The sequence below is a fragment of the Sorghum bicolor genome, chromosome 4 (assembly GCF_000003195.3).
Source record: "Sorghum bicolor cultivar BTx623 chromosome 4, Sorghum_bicolor_NCBIv3, whole genome shotgun sequence".
NCBI classification, from domain to species: Eukaryota; Viridiplantae; Streptophyta; class Magnoliopsida; order Poales; family Poaceae; genus Sorghum; species Sorghum bicolor.
The window spans coordinates 56,886,455-56,893,872 of NC_012873.2; positions in this window are offsets into that span (position 1 = coordinate 56,886,455).

Here is a 7,418-nt window from a genome sequence, read left to right on the forward strand (position 1 = left end):
AGAGGCTTCACTAGCACTCCCCAAGCATGTACACTAAGTCCCAAAGGTGCTCATCTTCAACCAAGGCCAGCCACCACTTCTTTTTATAGCTCTTAGGGCTGAAATAGCCATTGCCCCTTCACTTGGCAAAACTCGTGGGCACCGGACGCACTACAGGGAGCCACCGAACGCTCAACCAACGTTCGGTGCTCAGACGACAACCATGTGTCACTAGCCGTTTGAACTCGACCGTTGCCGCCAATGGCTAACACACACTCGCACTTGAAGCAGTAGCACCGGATGCTCTGCTGGTCCACACCGGACACGTACGCAGAGAGGGTGTATTCCACCCAGGATCACTCACGTCTGGTGTCGCGGGCTCTTCTTCTACAGACCAGCGGACGCTCGGCACCAGACTCACTCGCGTTACTGCTCTCGCGTCCGATGTGTTCACTTCAGCAGGTTCAGCGTCCAAGCTTACTTTACACCTGAGCCAGCAACTGACAGTACACCAACGCTCTGGTCTAGTGTCTGATGCTGCCAATACCAGCGTCCGGTGACTATTTCTCAGTGAAAAACACTCCCGCGACTTCTCCAAATTTTCCACCGGCTAAATTCTTTAGAAAATATACACTAAATTTTCTCAAAAACGCTGAATCCCAAACCCCTCTCTACCCTAGGAACTCCTCCTCCTTTGCAAATGCGCTAACACCACCAAGTGTACACCACCATTGTGCATGTGTGTTAGCATTTCACAAACATTTTTCCAAAGAAGTTAGCCTCTCAAACTTGCCACGTCACTCGATCCTAACATGTACGCAAAGTTAGATCGCTCAAGTGGCACTAGATGACCGATATGCAAATAAGTTTGCCCCTCTTGATAGTACGACCATCTATCCTAAATCCAGTCATAAACTTCTCTACACACCTATGACCGGTGAAATGGAAATGTCGTTATACCTTTGCCTTGCGCTTTCCATTCTATCTCCTCCAATATTGATGCAACACATGCACCAACCAATCATTAAATGTATCATCCACTTTATATCATCACGTGACCGTAATGGTTCATCGATCTTAACCTCACTTGCTCTTCACCGTTGTCTTGGTCCATCAGCGCCAAGTCTTGCTCAAGGTTCACCGTCACACGCGGTCCCTCGCTTCAAAGCCTCCAACTTACCCTTCACTCTTGCAACCGGTCCATCGAGCCAAGCCTCATCTTGATCTTCTCCACCTTGGTCACATGACTCCATGTCATGTCTCATATGCAATGAGCTCCTCCATCATCACACAATCACCTATGGAGTAATCTCATATGTATCTCACATAAACACTATTAGTCCACCTAAGTTGTCACTCAATCACCAAAACCAAACAATGACCTTTCATCACATAGGGCGCAACTATCAGTTGCTTGCAACCGATGTCTCCTCTGGCGTTTGGCTGTCCATAGGCGATTGTGTAGTGCCAACCAAGCGAAGAATTTGACGCGAGGTGGTGTCCGCGCCTTCCAAAGTTCCTGAGCTCCCAACAAGGTGGTTAAACCCGCGAAGAACGCCCTGTAAGCTGAGGACGCGAAGTATTTCCCGTCAGCGGACCATCTCCAAATGAATCGATCTGATTGCAGGGGGTTGAGAGTCACCCCTCGCAGCATCTCCCAGACCTGCAAGTATTGACATAGAACCTGTGTTGTTAAAGCCCCTCTGATGTCAATTACCCATCGATTGTTCGACAGAGCGTCCTTAATCGTTCTTCTCTGACCAGACCTGGATATTGCTGTGAACAGGTGTGGAGCATGGTGACACAACGGCCTGACCGCTAGCCAACTGTCCGACCAAAAGATGCCAGCTTCTCCATCACCATGCCACACGACCATGCTGAGAGAAGCCATGGCCGGCGAGCCGAGAGTCTGACCCAGCAACGTTCTGGTTCAGCACGACGCAACCATTCCCATCGGAGCCATAGAGATGTTGCTTACAATGTGGCTCTCTTTTCATCTATACGTTGTGTTGTGTTTAGTTGTGTGGCTATCCTTTAGGAGACACGTAATTATATATGTTTTTTCCTTCTAACTTTATATCTCTCTCTCTTCCTTTTTTCTTCTAACTTATATATGTTTTTATTGCTCTTTTTTTTCTTCTACTAATATAAATTTGGCAAATATCTTGCCGACCTTTTGCAAAAAAAAAAGTTATTCATGTTTGTTCCCTCGACTTGGGCACTGAACCAGAAACCATCGTCCTCTCAGGACTGATTTTCCTTGCTGTTTGCACGGCCAGAAAGGATGGTTAACAAGAAAAAAATCGAAACAAAAACCAAAGGTATAGCCTAGCTAATATTAGTTTCTAACCATATATATGTAGTTCAAAAAAACGAGGGATAAACACGTACTATACCACATCCCAATCAAGGATGGGGGCAAGTATTTGGCAAGGCTTGTTCTCCGCCATACCTAAAATATTTATAAAATACTAAATATGTATATAATATATAGAAGTAAGTAATAATAAATAAATGGATATTCATTTGTTCTAACTATCGTCATTTAGTGAGGTAATATTAAGCGTCAATGTTTTATTTTTAGATTTTGGTTGTATTTTGATCACAAAGTAATATACATATTTAGATAATATTCTAGTGCGTCCTTACATAGTTGATAGGTATATTATACATATTTGGCCTTTATAATTAAAACCTGCAACACCTAAAAAAATACTCCTGCCTCCGCCACTGTCCCCAATGTACTGATCTTCTTTTGTGTTGTTACAAGCCATTGTACCGACATACAGTCTGTTTGTGTAGACATATACGACTGATTTTATTATAAGTGGTGTCAACATAAACTTTTACTGATTGACTCGATCATTTTTACCATTTTAACTGGGACCAGGTGGAAGCTCTTATGAAGATATGCCTGCAAATATTTCTTGGTGTGACTACATGAAAATTATGCTGTTAAATCACATGTTTCATTGTTTTTTACCCACCATTATCATCCATCCATATTAAATGGCATGTTGCTTCACAAATAGATATATACCTGCAAGTTTTTGTGAAGTTATTTTTTCCCTAGCATTATCATTGATCCATGTTTTATCGTCAACTTTTGTTCAGAAGAAAATCACATTTCTAAAGAAACTAAAAGTAAATAAAAATTAGACCATGATCCATCATATTAAACCACACTTTGTATTCATTCACCGACACTACATACACAATGAACAACACCATGTATTTATGCAGTTCCTTCCAACAAATATTCATATTTATACTTGTAAAAATCATAACAATGTCAAATTTTACTTTGACTCACTAAGTCATTCCTTGCATGTTAATATTGGTATACTAGGCGATCCCATAATTAGGAGAAATTATACATTCGAATCATATATGAAATTATATCTCTCATCCCTCCATTGGATCTACTTATGAGTTTTGATGCCTTAGCTACATGAGGAGAAAGTGCTTGAATTAGAGGTAGGAGGATGAGCTAATGCAATGGTCTCTTCCTCTTTATGTGCATTTTGGCTCGATGCTAATATAATTTTAGTCCAAGAAGCATTAGTTTGTGGAGCCCTAAGCTTCATAGTAGATGGTTCATTCAAGTACACACTAATGCAATGATATTGTTTTGAGTGTCACTCTTTGTGTCTGATTGATACCATATCTCACCATGAACAATTTATTATTTTGGATCCAACAAACAACTATATAATTGAATTTGATATGTGCACACTATGAACACAGTAGGATGCAACTTGAAAATATATTGATAGTACCATATTCCCTTTCCTCCCTCCTCTACCAAGATCTTGAGCCGACAGAGCGTGGCCATGCCTAGCAAGCTCGTCAGCGCCGAGGCCCAAAATGATTGCTTCCCAGCCCCTTGCACCACTAGGATCTTCAGTGCAGCCACACTTGACGAGCTCGGTGGAGCCAATGCATGAGGGTGACCGCCTCTTCGTCCACCTCCTGTCCCTTTTGGTAGGATCTCGAGAGGGATGAAGGGGCTTTGGCGTGGGCAACAAACGAGCTCTGACATGGGCAGCGAACGACCTCAACATCTTGGCACGGGGCATGGGTGGCAAGGTGTAGTGTGGTTCGACTTTGAATCCCTTGAGGGAGGTAGCCATAGCGGTGTTACAATGAGCAAGGCCAATGGTGAGCAAAGGAAGAATAAGTGATAGTTAAGGTGGGTCTTTTTTATTAGGGGATGCAACTTTCCCTTCATTTGAGGGGGAAAGAGGAATTTTTTGGTGTCCATCCAAAAGGAGGACTGTTGGTGAAAGAAAAGTGATTCATCTTCCAATATATAACAATTTTATGGATGATGGGTGGGCTTGGGGTACTGCTCGAGATGTTGTACTTAAAGATGGCAATGGGTATATACCTCGCCGGGTAGTGATATCCCATATCCGTACACGCTAGACAAAATTCTACCTGCTAAAATATACATATTTGCACATCGGTAAAATAATTTATCCACACCCTTAACTCGTGTGGGTAAAAAATACCCGAGAGAGGTAACCCATACCTAAATACATACCCATGCTATAAATCAAAAAGTATGAATACATTATATTACTAAAATGATATATCACCAATTATATATGAATAGAGATCAACAATTATAACATAACAAAACTTCACTAATTAATATTATAATAATCATAGATATGGATCTATGTGTACTTTATAGTAATTAATGAAGATATATGTGTTGCTAAGAGCATCTCCAAGAGCTTGGCTAAATTTAGTAGTCAAATTCTAATGTTTAGCCATTTTGTAAAATAGATATATAACTTCTTAAAAATGAAGAGGTTCACAACAGCCTTGCTATCAGATAGCTAGTGTCAGTGGTTGGCTATATATGGCTAGCGAAAATCAAGGGATAGCAAACTTTCTATTTTACAAAACCAAATAGCACATCTGTTGGAGCCTCTTTTTCTACTATAGAAGTTCTAAAAGGCCTCCATAATAAGAATAGCAAAGCTGTTGGAGTTGCTCTAAGATCGGTATAAATTACTGTCACACCCAAATTTAAGGATAAATTTGAGTACAATAATCTCATGTGCGCCCCAGGAATAGTCGCGCACACAAGTCGACAAATTACAAATGTATCGTAACAAGCGCCTTACAAAACGTTATTACAACACAAATATATCAAAGTCTGCGACAAACGGAAAATAAACTCATACTAGCTATGAAAGATAACTCCAATACAGGGACGACCGACTGGGGGATCGCCAACCTAGAAGTCCTCAGGAAATTCCTCGTAGAAGCTGTCATCTGTTATCCATCCGGGATTTTGTCCAAAAAGAAAGATAAAGACAAGCGTGAGTACATCTCGTACTCCGCAAGCATAACATAGGATTTATGCGGCTCAAAAAGGTCAGACACTGGCTACTGCAGTTAGCATTTTAATTGGTCAATGTTTTAATCCTATTTAATCATCAATTATTCTTAAGCTCCCAATTAGCCCAAATGAGTACATGATAATAACACCGTTAACCTTCACGGCTAACACTATCACCATCACGGTTAAACCACATTGATCATCACGATCAATGCGTCAGATTTTCATAAGTTATTCCCCATAACCATCCACACCGAACTATTCCGTAAGGGTCCAAAGCCGCTCGTGTCCGAGAGCACGGCTAGTATACCAGTTTGATCAAACTCTGCGCAGAGGTGTGCACTTTTCCCGTAAGTCGTGTTACCCATATGCCCGGGGTTTGCAAGACCCACTAACACTACCAAGGTGAGCGGGCAGGGAACACTATGAAGCCTTCCATAGGCCACGCCTAACCAGTTAGGGCCGCGAGGTTTCCTCGGCAGGCAGATATAGAGAACCCCCCTTTCCTATGGCACATTTCCATCACGGCTATACACATAGGAACAGAAGCAGTTCTATGTCCAAAGTGGCAAGCCCCTCTTGCGCCCTTTCGGGTAACCTCTAACCAGCTAGATGAGATCCTATTACTGAGCTAAAGTTAGAGCCATATAACCCTCACGGTTGCACTGTAAGTCCCGGATTGTCGCTTACAGAGAAGTCCTTACGGAGGGTCTAGGTCAACCCGACCGAAGTCAATTGCACCATAGCCCTTTTTCCCCCAACATTTATCATCATATTCATTAAAGTCAGAGTGATAATAAATTCTCAATTAATTAAAGCACTAGCAAAGCTACCCACATGCATTCTACCCATAGGTGTCATAAATATATAGTCAGGTAGCTAGGATGTCCTTAGGGTCACCAAATTAGACACATGCAGATGCGTAATTATTTAAGTGAATAGGTGTACAAGGGAAACCCATGTTATACTTGCCTTCAGTGAAGGGGAACTGCTGCTGGTCCTGCTGCTCCTCGAAGAAAAATGGATCACCCACGGACACGTCACCGTCTGCGCTCGATCGGTACCACACAACAACACGCATCCAGGTTCATTCATACAAGCAAACAATCATTTAATTAGAACAGTACACCAACAGATCAAAAATGAAATAAAGTAATTAAAAACAGAACCTACGATTCGCTACGACCACATAGATACGAAGATCACGAAAATCGGAGCTAAAACGACCAAGTTACGACTTTTTCGGCGATTTCCTATAGGCAATTAATTAATTAAACCTAACCCTGAAAATAAAAAGTGGCAAACTATAGAAACAGTGGTACTATCATGTAGAGGATTTAATTACGAATCTAACGCAATTTGAACGGGTCAAATCGGAGCTAAAACGAATATTTTATGACCAAAACAAGTTCAGTGGCAATTCTGTAATTTCCCGAAAGCGTATTTGACCTAACCGACGGATAATACGTTTTCTAAAAGAGAAAACGTATTTTACTCGAAGGCGCTAAGGACTGCGGCCGAATTAGGAAATCTGGGAGGGGTTCTTTAAGCAAATTCTCCCCCGAAGGGGTATCGGGCGTCTCTGGCCGTCCGATTAGAGATGGACGGCCAGGATTAGATCCTGGGAAAAGAGAGGGAGAGGAGAGGGGCCGGCCGCCGGAGAGGAGGAAGAGGGCGGCGGCGGCCATTGCCGCGGCGAGCAAGGTCGCCGGAGTAAGCCGTTCGGGCGCTACGGTGCACCATTTCACAAACCGATTGCCCCGGGAGAGAGAGGAAGGCAAGGGGAACTCAATCCCGGCCTTGGCGTGGCCGGGGAGCGCCTGGGAGGCCCGCGCCATGGCCGGCCGCGGCGAGCTGCTCCGGCGAGCGCGGCCGGGGCGCTAGAGAGCCTCGTTTTTCTCAGAAAAAGAACGGGGAGGGAGCGGGGAAGAAGAGGAGGCTCACCAAAGCGACGAAACGCGGCGAAGAGGGCTCCAAATGGAGGAACGACGCGCGGCGGCGTTAGCTTCTTCGGCGACAGTTTTCTTGCGCGAAAGAGAGAGGAAAACGGAGGCGAGGAGGGGGAATGGGGGAGAAAGAACAG